This window comes from Ornithorhynchus anatinus, chromosome 5 (assembly GCF_004115215.2).
Source record: "Ornithorhynchus anatinus isolate Pmale09 chromosome 5, mOrnAna1.pri.v4, whole genome shotgun sequence".
Lineage (NCBI taxonomy): Eukaryota > Metazoa > Chordata > Mammalia > Monotremata > Ornithorhynchidae > Ornithorhynchus > Ornithorhynchus anatinus.
In genome coordinates this window covers 16,314,014-16,329,521 of record NC_041732.1, presented here as the reverse complement: position 1 = coordinate 16,329,521, position 15,508 = coordinate 16,314,014, and the positions used below count along the sequence as shown (strand labels likewise).

Below are 15,508 nucleotides of genomic sequence, written 5' to 3'. Positions count from 1 at the left end.
TGACATCAGAACACTCAAAAATATTGGAGGTTAAAGCTTACTTTTACTGTGTCCTCACAGGCATAGAGGGGATAGTGCCATATTTTAGGGCACAGAGTTGCAGCTCTTGAGGCTTCTGCATTGCTCTGGCTCCAGAAAAAAGACTCCAACAATTTATCTGTTTTTTAGATATAGTAATTTGTATCTTTAGCTGATACAATGAAAAACTAAACACAACGAATTTTTTTTTAACCATGTAATTTACAGTGTTGTTTAATGGGTGCAATTCTTGACAGCCAAAACATCTATTGGTCAGACAGTTTTTCCCTTGCTTTGGGCACCATGGAATCCTTTGTGCAATGGCATTCTCTCAAAGAAATATATAAAATTCTTTAGTTAGCAAAGCCAGAGAAACAGCTTTAAAAAAATATCCATTGCAATTCAATTGTAACAAACCCAGTGGTATAAAATGGACCTCAAAGTTCACTCCAAACACATCCTAGGCTCACTGAACCATTGCTACTGCTGCTAAAATAGAATAAATAAAGCTAGAGGAAGTTAGTTTCAAGGGGAACACAAGTCTAGCAAATCTACCAGGAAACAAGAGTCAACTACCTTCTGGCACAGAAGTGACCGTCACGTTGAAATGCTACCAGTAAACAATACTGCAACACTTAGATACATCTATCCAATCACATGTAAAGATGGACTTTCATAATTCTCTCTGATAGAGTGTTAGAAAAAAACCCCTTACAGTTGAACCAGCTTTTTTCGGAGAGAAAGAAAACTAAGCAAATATCAACAGAACTATAGATTTGTTGTGCTCTCATTCCCAGTATTAAGATTGCCAATGGAGAGCTTTACTGCTTTAAATTTTACTCCATGTCTAGTCAAACCAGTGACCTCCCATGCAGTTGCAATTCCATTCCAATCCACAGTTCCAGCACCACTCAAATTTGCACTGAGGTTGTGGGCATTTCATCGGCATACATCCTCCTGGAAAGACAGAAAGAAGGACATGATCCTTGGCTATATGGCAGTGAGTCAGTCAACTGTACTTACTAAATGCTTACTCTGGGTAGAGAACTGTACTAAGCATTTAGGAGAGAAACAGACACTCTGCCTGCCCACAATGAGTTTACAGTTTAGAGGAAAATGACACAAGTATTCATGTTAAACAACGCTATTGGATATTCCCAAGTGCTTAGTACAGTGGTCTGCACACAGGAGGTGCTCAGTTCAGACTATCGATTGAAAGGCATGCATTTACATGACCACCTTCTAGTTCATCAATTATCTGCTAAGACTGATAAAAAGGATAGGGACTGAATGAATCTGAATAGATCTCACTTTTTTTTTTTAAATATGCATCATTCATTCAGTGCTTAGAACAGTGCTTGGCACAGAGTAAGCCCTTAACAAATACCATTATTATTATTGGAAGGTGCAGGTGTCACTCAGAATGCATTCTTCATTATAAGACACCAACCAAACTGCTACCATGGTAGTACAATCACTCATCCTATCCCACCTGGAAAACTACCTCGGCCTCCTTGCTGACCTCCCAGCCTCCTGTCTCTCCCCACTCCAATTCAAACTTCACTCTGCTATCCAGGTCATTTTTCTCCAAAAACATTCAGGACATGTCACCCCACTCCACAAAAAACTCGAGTGGTGACTCTTCCACCTCTACATCAAGCAAAAACCTCTCACCATGGGCTTTAAAGTACTGAATCACCTTGTCCCCTCCTACCTCACCTTACTTGTCTCCTACTACAATCCAGCCCACACCACACTTTGCTCCTCTAATGCTAATCTTCTCACTATGCCTCAATCTCATCTATATCATCGCTGACCCCTCACCCACGTACTGCCTCTGTCCTGGAATGCCCTCCTCCTCAAATCCAACAGACAATTACTCTCTCCTCCTTCAAAATCTTATTGAAGGCCCATCTCCTCCAAGAGGCCTTCTCTAAGCCCCCCTTTCCTCTTCTCCTACTCCCTTCAGCACTGCCCTGACTTGCCGCTGCCTATGCTCCCTCCCAGCCCCATAGTATTTATGTACTTATCTGTAATTTATTTATTTATATTAATGTTTGTCTCCCCCTCTCTAAATTGTAAGCTCATTGTGGGTAGGGAATTTGTCTATTGTTGTTTTGTACTCTCCCAAGTGTTTAGTTCAGTGCTCTATATGCAGAAAGCGCTCAATAAATATGATTGAATGAATAAATGAATGAAAAGACTATAGGAATTTGTCTCGTTATCACAAAGGGCTGTTCTGTACTACATCTTGTGTTTCAGTTCATTTGCTCTTAAGACAGATTTTACCATTCTTTACTACCTCATTTTCAAATTTAATCAATCTACTATATTTATTGAGTGCTTAGTGTGGGCACAGCAATCATTTAATTAATCAATGGTATTTATTGAGCACTTACTGTTGGGCAGAGCACTGTACTAAGCACTTGGGAGAGTACAACAGAATTAGCAAGCCCATTCTCTGCCCTTAACAAGCTTACAGTCTAGTGGGGGAGACGGACATTAATGTAAATAAATACATGATTGGTAATATATAATTTTTAAAAATGTACGTAAGTGCTATGGAGTTTAGGGTGGGGCCAATATCAGATTCCCAAGGGCACAGATGATGCAGATGGGAAAGCAAGCCAGAGAAAAGAGGGATTATTTGGGGGAAAGCACTGTATTAAGTGCTTAGGAGAGCACACTCTCATAGAACCGGAAAACATATTCCTTGTCCATAGGATTTAAGGCATGACTGGTGTCCCTTTTCAATTTAGTTTTCTTGGAGAAGATTGTAAGGCCATTTAAGTGCTGTACATTCAATTGAAGATCAATCACTGTGTAGTAGTATTAAGACTTCAGTGAAGGTTATTATTTTTCTTGAGGACCCAGAAAACACGAGTCACAATTGTGTGCTCTCTACAACGTTTTAGTTGAGCTCTATCCTTTATACTAGGTTTTCAAAGAAAGACACTTGTGTTTTAAATAGGAAAAATCCTACACATTTTTCAAATTGAGTTTACTTTGTGCAGAGCACCAATTCTCTTGAATGATATTTTTCAATGGGACTTGCCTCATATTGAGCAGTGGGTTACATACAAGGTCGGACATTGTCTATGTCCTACATGGGGCTCACAGTGCCATTTTTGGGTGAAGTAACTGAAGCACAGAGAAGTTGAGTGATTTGCCCAAGGTCACCCAGCAGAACAGTGGCAGAGTCAGGATTAGAACCCTTGTCTTCTGACTCCCAGCCCGTGCTCTTTCCACTAAGCCGGACTACCTCCCTGATTCAGAAAAGTGTTTTGTGTGGGCATTTTTATGGAATCATTCCAATATATGTCCAGTTCTTTCTTCCACATTATCAGTCAAGACCTGCCCTAAGACCATTTAAAACACTTCTGGTGAATTCAGATAACAATAATAATAATAATGTTGGTATTTGTTAAGTGCTTACTATGTGCCGAGCACTGTTCTAAGCACTGGGGTAGATACAGGGTAATCAGGCTGTCCCACGTGAGGCTCACAGTTAATTCCCATTTTCCAGATGAGGGAACTGAGGCACAGAGAAGCTAAGTGACTTGCCCACAGTCACACACACATGACAAGTGGCAGACCTGGGATTTGAACCCATGACCTCTGACTCCCAAGCCCGGGCTCTTTTCACTGAGATCCCTGTTATTGCTGCAAAATTTTGTTACTCATTGAGAATTCATTGTGAATTGAGTGTAGAGTAACACTGGATATAATTATTCCCTAAAGTACTTTGAAATAATTCAGCATAAGATAAAGTCCAAGTCCTACCCCCAAAAGGTTGTAATGTTTTAAACTGAATTTTGCTTGCAAAGTGCTATGAATAAACTGATCTTTAGGGACATATCAAACCCAATTATCACTTGAAATGACGCTGTGTAAAGCTTAGTGGTACACGATGGTTGAATTGAATCATTGTTCTAGGGATGAGGAATGTCAACATTATGAAAAGAATTGAACTGAATGGAAATGACAGGAGCAGGACAGAATCACCCCAAGGGAAAGAAAATGCATTGGAAACCAAATGGAAATACTGTAGACTGTATTAATATTGACTCTTAAAAGGCAGAGAAATCACTGATATTATATATAGATAAATGTTGCCCAAAGCTTAGATTAGATCTCATGGACAATTTTCTGTCATCTGGTAATCACCAACACAGTGGTGATATGCTAACGGAGATCTGCTGAGTATATCAATATTGGGTAATTCAGGATTCTAACTCACGATACTAGCTGGTCTGTTGAGGTAAGTAGAGCTAGAACAGTAGGGAAGATCAGGGGATGACTGTGTCCAGGATTTAGTGCCAGGACTTTGGCAACGTGCATCTCTGCCACTCTGCACTCCAATAAACTGTCTCCTGTCTGCAAGACTGAATACTGAGGATGATGATTCTGTTGCTGATGGTGATGGGGGGAAGGAGAGGAGGAATGGGGAGTGTGGGGACCAAAAATGCCTCAACTTTGGGGTTCAGTTCCAGGCCATGGGTTGATCCCTTAGAAGTGGAATGAGTCTGGGTTACATAGAGCTCCTTTTCGTGATTCCTGGATGGGGGAGGGGGTTGGAGGAGAAGAAGAGGGAGGGATAGGAGAGAAGAAGGGTGAATAGTAATAATGATAATTGTATTTGTTACGCATTTACTAAGTGCCAGGCACTGAACTAAGTGCTTGGGTTGATACCAAATAATTAGGCTGGACAGAGTCCCTGTCCCATGTAGTGCTCCCAGTTTCAATCCCCATTTTACAGATGAGGTAACTGAGGCACAGAGAAGTTAAATGACTTGACCAAGGTCACCCAGCAATCAAGTGGCAGAGGGCAGGATTAGAACCCAGGTACTTCTGACTCCCAGGCCTGTAAGAGAAGAAGAAATGAAAAAGAAGGCCTCGGTTCTAATCCAGGCTCCACAGCTTTGCTGTGTGACCTTAATTTCTCTGTATCTCAGTGTCTTTATCTATAAAATGGAGATTTGATACCTGGTCTCCTTCCTAATTGCAAGCCCCCATATGGGATGGGGATTAGTGTCTGACCTGATTATCTTGGTTGGCACATAGTAAGTACTTAACAAATCTCTCAATTAACATATGGCCTAAGGTGGTCAGTTTGTGCACGTGAACCTGGCATCTAAACCAGGGACTACTGCATTCATTCATTTATTTATTCAATTGAATTTATTGAGTGCTTACTGCATGCAAAGCACTGTATTAAGCGCCTGCGAGAGCGTGACTTAGTGGAAGGAGCACTGTCTTGGGAGTCAGAGGTTCTAATCCTGGCTCTGCCATATGTCAGCTGTGTGACTTGGGGCAAGTCATTTCACCTCTCTTTGCCTCAGTTACCTCATCTGTAAAAGGAGGATTGAGACTGTGAGCTCCACGTGGGACAACCTAATAACCATGTATCTACCCCAGTGCTTAGAACAGTGCTTGGCACATAGTAAGTGCTTAACAAATAGCCATTATTATTATTATTATTCTTTCAATATAACAATAAACAGACATTTCCTGCCCACAGTGAGTTTACAGTCTAGAGGAGGAGTTTACAGGGAGATGTTCCCTGGAGGCAGGGTTTGGCAAGGACACAACCCCAGTCTAACCAGAGAACTGGAAAAGATCCCTGTATCCTTTACTACAGACTCACTATTTTTCTCTACCGGAATTTGACGAGGGCACGGCTTGGTAGTTTTTCTGATTGTGTCTTTGGAAGCCTCTTCCTGACGGGCTCCTTCTACTACTTGCTCATCAACTGAATAGCCCTTTAGAGGAGAGATAAATGGGAGACATAGTTCATTCATTCAACCGTAATTTTTGAGCCCTTACTGTATGCCTACCACTGTACTGAGCACTTAGGAGAGTATAATAGAACAATAAACAGACATGTTCCCTGCCCACAATGAGCTTACAGTCTAGAGGGGGAGACAGACATTAATATAAACAAATAAATTAAAGGTATGTACATAAGTGCTGGGGGCCTGGGAGGGGTGGACGAATAAAAGGAGAAAGTCAGGTGGTATTTATTGTGTACTAGATGCCTACCACCGTACTAAGCGCTGGGGTAGATACAAGATACTCAGATCAGACACAGCAGACAAGCTAAGTGACTTGCCCAAGGTCACACAGCAGGCAAGTGGCAGAGCTGGAATTAGAACCCAGGTCACCTGATGTCCAAACCTGTGCTTCCTTATTTTAGCATTTAATCCTCTCCTTACCTCATAGGCAACTGGATACAGCATGGGCGTGGGAGTCAGAAGGACCTGGGTTGTAATCCCTTGCTCCTTCACTTGTCTGCTGTGTGACCTTAGGCAATTCACTTCACTGGGCCTCAGTTACCTCATCTGTGAAATGGGCTGAAGACTGTGAGCCCCATGTGGGACATGGACTGTGCCCACCCTGATGAGATTGTATCTACCCAACAGCTTAGAACAGTACCTGGTGTTGGCGATCCACCACCAACTACTACGGTTCAGAACCTGGCCAGTAAAGAATTACTCCAAGGGGATAAACAAGGCCAAACCAAGTTTATTTCATTCCCAACTCCCAGCCCCCATCCCAATTATAACGCCAGGAATTTAAAGTGGCAAGCGATCCCTCGAGGGAAGGAAGCTTGCTAAGTCCTTTGTTCTTCTCCTTTTATACTTTGTTGGCATGCCCATAGGCACTGTGTCGCTTCCTGATTGGCCTGAGTGTTTATGGACACTCCAGGTCAGCTCGCCTTTTGATGACAGTTATTCGCTGTTAGGTGCTGGGGGTTTGGGGCTTGAAGCTCCTCCTAATGTCCTCTCACGTAGTCAGTACAGCCGCCCTAGACTGCCCACTCACTGTTTTGGGGCCGTCCCTCTGTATTCGCCCATGGCCACCCTTCCTCACTGGCACACAGTGTGTGCTTAATACCATAAATAATAATAACAAAAATGGCACTCTTCCACCCATCGCCACAGATTACTTTCCTCTTGGACTGTCAGTACATTGAAGAATTTGGGTCAGTGCACATTGGGCACTGAGCAGAGCATAAACACCTTTAGATGCGAATCTGACCTGTTTCTGTATCTTTTCAAAGAGAAGTCAAGTGGCCTAGTGGACAGAGTATAAGCCCTGGGAGTCAGAGGGACCTGGGTTCTTATCCCAGATCCCCCACTTGTCTGCTCTTTGACCTTGGGCAAGTCACTTGATTTCTCTGGGCCTCAGTTACTTCATCTGGAAAATGGGGATTAAGACTGTGAACCCCAGGTGGAACAGGGACTGTGTCCAAACTAACTTGTATGTACCCCAGCACTTAATACAGTGTCTGGCACATAATAAGCGCTTTACAAATACCATTTTAAAAAAAACACTTCTGGGTGACAATGCTTGATGAGAAGCTGCGTGGCTTAGTGGAAAGAGCACAGGCTTGGGAGTCAGAGGTTTTAGAATCTAATCCCAGCTCCGCCACTGTGTAACTTTGGGAAAGTCACTTACCTTCTCTAGGCCTCAGTTACCTCATCTGTAAAATGGCGATTAAGACTTGTGAGGCCCACATGGGACAACCTGATTACCTTGTATCTACCCCAGTGCTTAGAACTGTACTTGGCACATAGTAAGTGCTTAACAAATTCCATCATTATTATTCTTATTATTTTCCAAGTATTAATCCCAATAGCATGACTCAATGCTCAAACATGGCTCTCTCCAGCTGCCTCTCACAAACTTGAGTTTCTGTTTCCTTGAATTAATTGCATAAACCCGGGAGAAATCTCCATTGTCCAGTCTCTGCACCATGATTTATTTCAGTTCTTATTGATTGATGAATTAGTAAATCAATCATTCACCCTTGGTTTTCAAACTCTTTTGACCTCCCAAGAACTTCAAACCCTTACAAACATATCTTTTAAAATTTCTTTGCCAGTAGCACTTGGATGCAGAATATTCTGAAAGCTGACTAAAGGCCACAGTTAGGTTTTTGGTTTTGTTTTTTTTCAATAGATTATTGGGAAATAAAAGCTTCAAAATGGGATCTTCCAGCTAACATCTCCCATCTCCCAACTTGGATCCCTGATAAACTTGACTAAGGGACCTAACCAGAACCAAGACCAGGCTACCTGATCCTGATTACTATTCTCTGTTTCTATGAACTACCTAATAGCACTTAGAACAGTGCTTGGCACATAGTGCTTAATAAGTACCATCATTGTTATTATTATGGATCAGTCCCCAGTTAAATTAGTCAGTCAGTCAGTAGGAGCTGTTCAGCAATTACTGGGTGTAGAGTATTGTACTACTGATTGATCAAAATGATTGACTGAAATGCTTCCTGAAAATCCAGCATTTCAAGGAGCAATTCCCTAATTAATCTTCTCCTTCCAGAGTGTTTCAATCCAACAACATTCCTTTGCACTTAAATTCTAGCATTTGTGTCCCCCTTTCAGAATCACACCTGAAGAGTTTCCAGTACTCTACCAGTTTCAAATACGGTAGGGAGAGTCAAGCAGAGGCATATCTATTCCATTCCTAGCTTGGACAGTGGCTAGCGAGTGGCAGGTAATCTGCTACAAGTCAAAACTCACCTGTGCTGGGCAGCAGCTTCATGGGAGAGAGTCGAGAGCGAGGACTCAAGGTTACTGTGTGGAAGATGCAATGGTAAACTGTTTCTATGTTTTTACTAAAACAACTCTATGGATACAATCCCAGAGCTATTGCAGTTGGAGAGCGGGGTGTTCCGGGAGAGAGATGTGTCCACGGATTCGCTATGGATCGGAAACAACTCGACAGCATAAGACAAGACAAGCATTGTGTATGTCCTATTTTATATTGTTTACCCTGCATAATTCATCTATTTATTCTGTCGTATTTCCACTCAGAATGGTGTTATTATTTTTTCTCACCATGAGGATGGAGAGACAGAGGCAAAAGTAGAAACAGCGCTGCAAATAACAAAGACAACGATGTGCTATCACTACTTACACAATGAACTTTTCTTTCCTCCTCCAAAACTGGTGATTGTGGTGGAGGAATTATGCGGTGGAAGCAATTAAGACGGTGAATACACTGACTCAATTTTGTTGGATATACAGGATTTGTTAAACACTTACTATGTGGCAGGCACAATATTAAGCACTGGGGTAGATAGAAACTAATCAGGTTGGACATAGTCCCTGTCCCACAAAAGGCTCCCAGTCCTAACCCCCATTTTACATATGAGGTAACTGAGGGATAAAAGTTAAGTAACTTGCCCAAGGTCACAGAGCAGACAAGAGGCAGAGCCAGAATTAGAACCCAGGTCCTTCTGACTCTACTAGGCCATGCTGCAGGGGCTAGAAAAATGATTAGCTTCCCACACACTAAACCTGTGGTGGGCAGGGAACATATCTGCCAGCTCTGTTGTATTGTATTCTCCCAAACGCTTTGTTCGGAACTCTGCACACAGTAAGCGCTCAATAATTACCACTTATGATGACACTGATATAGCATTTTTAGGGGAATATTTTCACTTTTCAAGTTAACATACAAATACCAAAGTAAGGTTTGTGTGTGGCTGACAATTTGGTGAGGCTGAATAATTCAAAGCCATACACTCTACCTGTGAACCAGGTTATCCTCTGTCGACCCAAGTGCTTAGTACTTAGCAAGCACTTAAATACCACAAGCACTCTGTATTCAGACCACACTCGGCCTAACAGCACTCACTTACATATCCATTATTTATAGTAATGTCTGTCTCCCTCTTTAGACTGTAAGCTCACCGTGGTCAGGGAATGTGTCTACCAAACCTGTTTGATTGTACTCTCCCAAGCACTTAGTACAATGCTTTACATACAGTTAGCACTCAATGAATACCATTGATTTAGTTTGGTCTTGTGCAGAAGGAGCCTCAGGCTTTCATCAGCTTCTCTGCTGCTAACCTCCTCAAGGTGCCTCCTTCTCGCCTGTCCCACCGTTGACCCCGACCCACGTCCTACCAGTGACCTGGAATGTCCTCCCTCCTCACATCTGCCAAACTCACTCTCTTCCTCTCTTCAAAGTCCTACTGAGAGCTCACCTGGCCTTCCCAGGTTCCTTCCCACCTTCCCAGACTGAGCCCTCCATTTCCCTCTGCCCTTCCCCCCTCCCCATTCCCCCTACTCCCTCCCTCTGCTCTACCCCCTTTCCCCTCCCCACAGCACTTGTGTATATTTGTATATATTTATTACTCTATTTTATTAATGATGTGTATATATCTATGATTCTTTTTATCTTGATGGTACTGATCCCTGACTACTTGTTGTGTTTCGTTGTCTGTCTCCCCCTTTTAGACTGTGAGCCCATTGTTGGGCAGGGATTGTCTCTCTCTGTTGCCGAACTGTACATTCCAAGCTCTTAGTACAGTGGTCTGCACAAAGTAGCGCTCAATAAATACGATTGAACAAATGAATGAAAGTCAATAATGAAGGGGCCAACTCTAGTTGAAGCCCACTTGATTTAGGAAAGTCTCCTATGATCAATTTAAATCCATTATGTCATCATCATCAATGGCATTTGTTGAGCACTTACTATGTGCAGAGCAATGTACTCAGCGCCTGGGAAGAGTACGTTACAACACTGTAACAGATACATTCCCTGTTCACAATGAGCTCACAGTCGACTGGGGGAAATGGACATTAATATAAGTAATTTATAATATACAATTTACACATATGTACATAACTGCTGTGGGGCTGAGGGTTGAAGGTGGGGTGAATACCTAATGCTCAAAGGCTACATATTCAAGTACGTAGACTGTTACCAACTCAGCTGTATTGCACTCTCCAAGTGCTGGAGAAGCTGCACGGCCCAGCGGATACAGTGCAGACCTGGACATCCGAGGGAACTGGATTCTAATCCCTGCTCTGCCACTTGCCTGTTGTGTGGGCTTGTGTCCACTAAGTTTTCTTGGTAAAAACACGGAAGTGGTTTACCATTGCTGCCTTCCACGCAGTAAGCTTGAGTCTTAGCCCTTGATTCTCCCCCATGCCACTGCTGCCCAGCATGGGTGAGTTTTGACTTGGATCAGATTGCCCTCCACTCACTAGTCACTGGCCAAGCTAGAAGTGGAATGGATAGGCTCTCCCTCCCATAGCCAAGACTGGTAGATTACTGGAAACTCTCCAGGTGCGACCCTGAGAGGGAAACTTGTATCTACCCCAGCACTTAGTACAGTGCCTGGCACGTAGTTAGCATTTAACAAATACCATAATAAATGAACAAGCAGATCAACAGAAAACACTGAAGGGAGTGGGAGCCAGGTAAAAGAGGGTTTAATTGTGAAAAGCTCCTGAGAGGAGAAATGACCATACTAATGCTTTAAAGGTGGAGAGAGTGGTGGTCTGGCCTGAGACGAGATCAGGGCAAAGGGAGGAAATTGGGGCTTAGAGGAGCCAAGTGTGAGGGGTGAGTTGTAGTAGGTTCTACGTCTGTTCATTCATTTATTCAATTGCATTTACTGAACGCTTACAGTGTGCAGAGCACTGTACTAAGTGCTTCGAAAGAACAATTCAGCAACGAATAGAGACACTCTGTTGGCCTGCAAGTCTCCAGAATGTGCTTAAGATAGCCTCTGGCTTCAAATTAATTCCTCTCTGGTTGATTTGCCAAAATTACAAAAAAAAAAAAGCTTGTGTGAATGGGAGAACGATTGCACTTCTGTTAACGTGTAATCTTGGGGAAAATACCTGTACAATATTTTTTCTTAAGGTCTACATCACCACCTTGTGTAGTTACCTAAAATATGTAACTTTCCATTTTCCAATTCCAGCTACTGACAACGTATATTTTCACAAGATGAAACAGACCAGGGGATGATTAAAAGTTCCTCCAACAATATATTTCCACGTTTTTCCCAGTTACTGAACCATCGTCCATTGTATTCATGATATCCAGCATATATTAACCTTATTTAGGCAAATTCAGTTTTTGAAATACCACAGCGAGTCCATCCAATCAATCAATATTTTTGTAATGGTATTGTTAAGCACTTATTATGTGCCATAGCTCCCTCCACTTATTATCCCATCTCCCTCCAAACCTTCTTCTGCAACTCCTTGAGTGAGTTGTCTAACCCTGCTGTTTCAAGTTCTTCTCCTCCAATTCACTCCTTGATCCCTTAAAATCTGGCTTCCGCCCCCTTAACTCCACAGAAACTGCCCTCTCCAAGGTCACCAATGTCCTCCTTCTTGCCAAATCCAATGGCCTCTACTCCATCCTAATACTCCTTGACCACTCAGCTGCCTTCAACACCATCGACCACCCCCTTCTCCTGGAAACATTCACTTCTGACCAGTCTTGACCGGTGATTCCCAACTATTTCCAGGATATTCATTCATTTCATTCATTCAATCGTACTTATTGAGTGTTTACTGTGTGCAGAGCACTGTACTAAGCACTTGGAGAATACAATGCAACATGGCTTGGTGGATAGAGCACGGGCCTAGGAGTCAGATGGTTGCGGGTTCCGATCCTAGCTCTGCCACTTGTCTGCTGTGTGACCTTGAGCAAGCCACTTGACTTCTCTGTGCCACAGTTTCCTCATCTGTAAAATGGGGATTAAGACGTGAACCTTGCATGGGACAGGGGCCATGTCCAACCCAATTTGCTTGTATCCACCCCAGCACGTAGCACAGTGCTTAGTACAGTACATGGAAACAGATATATGGAAGCAACATGGTTTAGTGGCTAGAGCCCGGGCCTGGGGGTCAGGTGGTCATGGGTTCTAATCCCAGCTCTGCCATTTGTCTGCTGTATGGCCTTGGACAAGTCACTTTACTTCTCTGGGCCTTCTCAGTACCCTCATGTGTCAAATGAGGATTGAGATTGTTAGCCCTATGTGGGACAGGGACAATGTCCCAACCCAATTTACTTGAATCCATCCTAGAGCTTAGTACAGTGCCTGGCAGTAAGCTACAGTAAGTACTTAACAAATACCATCATTATTATTATTACTACATAAGTACGGTGGGGCTGGGAGGAGGGATGAATAAAGGGAGCAAGTCAGGGTATTGAAGAAGGGAATGGGAGAAGAGGAAAGGGGATTTAGTCAGGGAAGGCCTCTTGGCAGAGATGTGGCTTCAATAAGGCTTTGAAATAAGGGGAGAATAACTGTCAGTTGGATTTGAGAAGGGAGGGCGTTCCAGGCCAGAGTCAGAATGAAGGCAACTGTGGAGAGATAAATGAAGTCGAGTTACAGAGAGAAGTTTAGCCTTAAAAGGAGCAAAGTGTGAGGTCTGGGTTCTAATAGGAGACATTTGCAGTGGGAAGGTGAAATTGACTAGTAACCATGCTCAAAGGTAACATTCTCCTGCTCCAAGTATCACCCCCATCCTCCCCCAATGACAGAAAGTTCTAGCCTCCCTTATCCTGGCCCTAACAGTAATTTCCCAAGGCCCTGGCTTGTCCATCTGTGAATTCAGGATTGGGTGGGCTTCTTAGGAGTGACGAGAGTGGTTGAATGCATGTGTGACTCAAAACTCACAGTTGGTCTTATTAGAAAGCAACAAGAGGAAACACCCAAAGAAAAGTGGAGAACAGGGCGGGGAGGGAGGGAGGGAGTGGCATACAAACCAACAGCCAAGAGAAGTGAGAGCAATTGAAATTAGAGTTTTATTAGCCGGTGCCGGATTGATCTCTCACTGAATTTCCCAACTCCTTGCAGTTTTAACTTCAAGCTTGTTCAATGTTTGTTACACTGTTTCCAGCCAATTTTGCAGTTTGTTTTAAAAAACAAAATTACAGCACTGGCCAAAACCAACATTTGATTTTCCCAAACTAAAAGCTGAAATGCTGTGAAAGGTTGATTGGACCTCCAGGGACTTGGGAGGTCAGTCTCCGTAGCAACAAAATTCTGAAAAACACCAGCCTTAAGAATATGGCAGAGCCCTGTCTAATGTCCAAAAGGAAAGGCTTGCAAGTGAATTGAAACTTTAAAATGGAGGTGAGTAGAGAGGGTGTTTTGCTATAGTTGGGAAGTTGAAAAACCCTCAGAGCAAGTAGGTGGAGGGTGACATTAGGGGAAGCAGCATGCTTGACTGGCTAGAACATGGGCCTGGGAGTCAGAGGGACCTGTGTTTTAATCCTGGCTCCACTATAAGTCTGCTGTGTGACCTACATGTCTGCTGTGTGACCTTGGGCAAGTCATTTCACTTCTCTGGGCCTCAGTTCCCTTATTTTAAAATGGGGATGGATTAAGAGTGTGAGCCTCATGTGGGACAAGGACTAAGTCCCACCTGATTACCTTGTATCTACCCTAGTGCTTATAACTGGGCTTGGCTCATAGTCAATGCTTAACAAGTACCCTGATTATGATTATTTTGCCTTTAAAAGAGGGAATTGACTATTTATTTCTTGCTAAACTTGTCATCTTCTTAAAACCACAATCCCATTCTGAGGGTTGGTTTGCTGAGATTTGGATGCTGAGGGAAAATACATCATGATGAATTTAGGGGAAAGGTTGGGGGAGGAAGAGGGAGAGGGAGAAAGCAAGAGAGATGTTTGTGTGCGTACAAGCAGAAGGAAGATGCGTGTCTATTTCTGCCTTGAAACTGTCCCTTTCTAAGCCTATGATTCTCTCTGGGTCTCTCTGTGTTCCTTATTCTGTCTCCGTACATAATTTATTTATTTATATTAATGCCTGCCTCTCCCTTTAGAATATAAGCTCTTAGGGGGCAGGGAAACATCTACCCACTCTATTATAGAGTATTCTCATAAGCGCTTAGTACAATGCTCTGCACTTCAGTAAGGGCTCGGTACATTAATGCTTCTTCTCCACATTCTCTGGGACTAAATGACATAGGTGTCCCAGCTCAAGACAGCTGAGCTGGCCCTGATGACTGGATATCAATCCACCCATCAGTGGTATATTGAGCACTCACTGCTTGCAGAGAACTGCACTAAGCAGTTGGGAGGACACAAAATAACAGAGTTGGTAGATACATTCCCTGCCCTCAGTGAGCTTACAGTCTAGAGGGAAAGAAACTGGAATGAAAAGGATTTAGTACCTGAACCTCTGCTCCTGATGCTTCAAAGACAGAGTTACATTCGCCTTCATGGTCCTCTTCTCTCCAATCATGGCAGAATTCAAACTGAAAAAAAAAATCCATCAGAAGTCTGTTTAGTCATAGATGACTTGAGTCAATCAACCAATGGTATTTATTGAGTGCTTACTGTGTGCCGAGTACTGTGCTAGAGAAGTGGAAAGAGTACGGGCCTGGTAGCCAGAAGAACTGAGTTCCATTCCCAGCCCCGCCACTTATTTGCTGTGTGACCATGGGCAAGTCACTTCTCTGTGTCTCAGTTCCCTCATTAGTAAAATAGGGATTCATTATCTGTTCTCCCTCCTGATTGGACTGTTAGCTCCATGTGGGATCTGATTATCTTGTATCTACCCCAGTGTTCAGTATGGCACTTGACACACAGTAAGCTTTTAAATACCACGATAATCATTATTACTTAGCACTTGGGGGAGTACAATAAATCAGAAGCAAATTTAGGCATAGATGACTAG

At 43.1% G+C, this 15,508-nt stretch overlaps 1 long non-coding RNA gene and 1 other non-coding gene across 2 annotated transcripts in view; one reads left to right on the top strand and one right to left on the bottom strand.

Annotated features, from left to right (window-relative positions):
- Positions 1-255: 255 nt before the first annotated feature.
- The window catches only part of LOC114812291, a 30,508-nt gene continuing 15,255 nt past the window's right edge, over positions 256-15,508 (bottom strand). Inside the window, exons 2-3 of the long non-coding RNA XR_003759955.2 lie at positions 15,003-15,086; positions 256-975 (exon numbers count right to left, since the gene is read on the bottom strand). This is a non-coding gene — a long non-coding RNA (uncharacterized LOC114812291). The remainder of the gene's footprint in view (positions 976-15,002; positions 15,087-15,508) is intronic.
- LOC114812706 lies at positions 8,417-8,554 on the top strand. Its single transcript, XR_003760357.1, has one exon. It is a non-coding gene; the product is annotated as a small nucleolar RNA SNORA7 (small nucleolar RNA).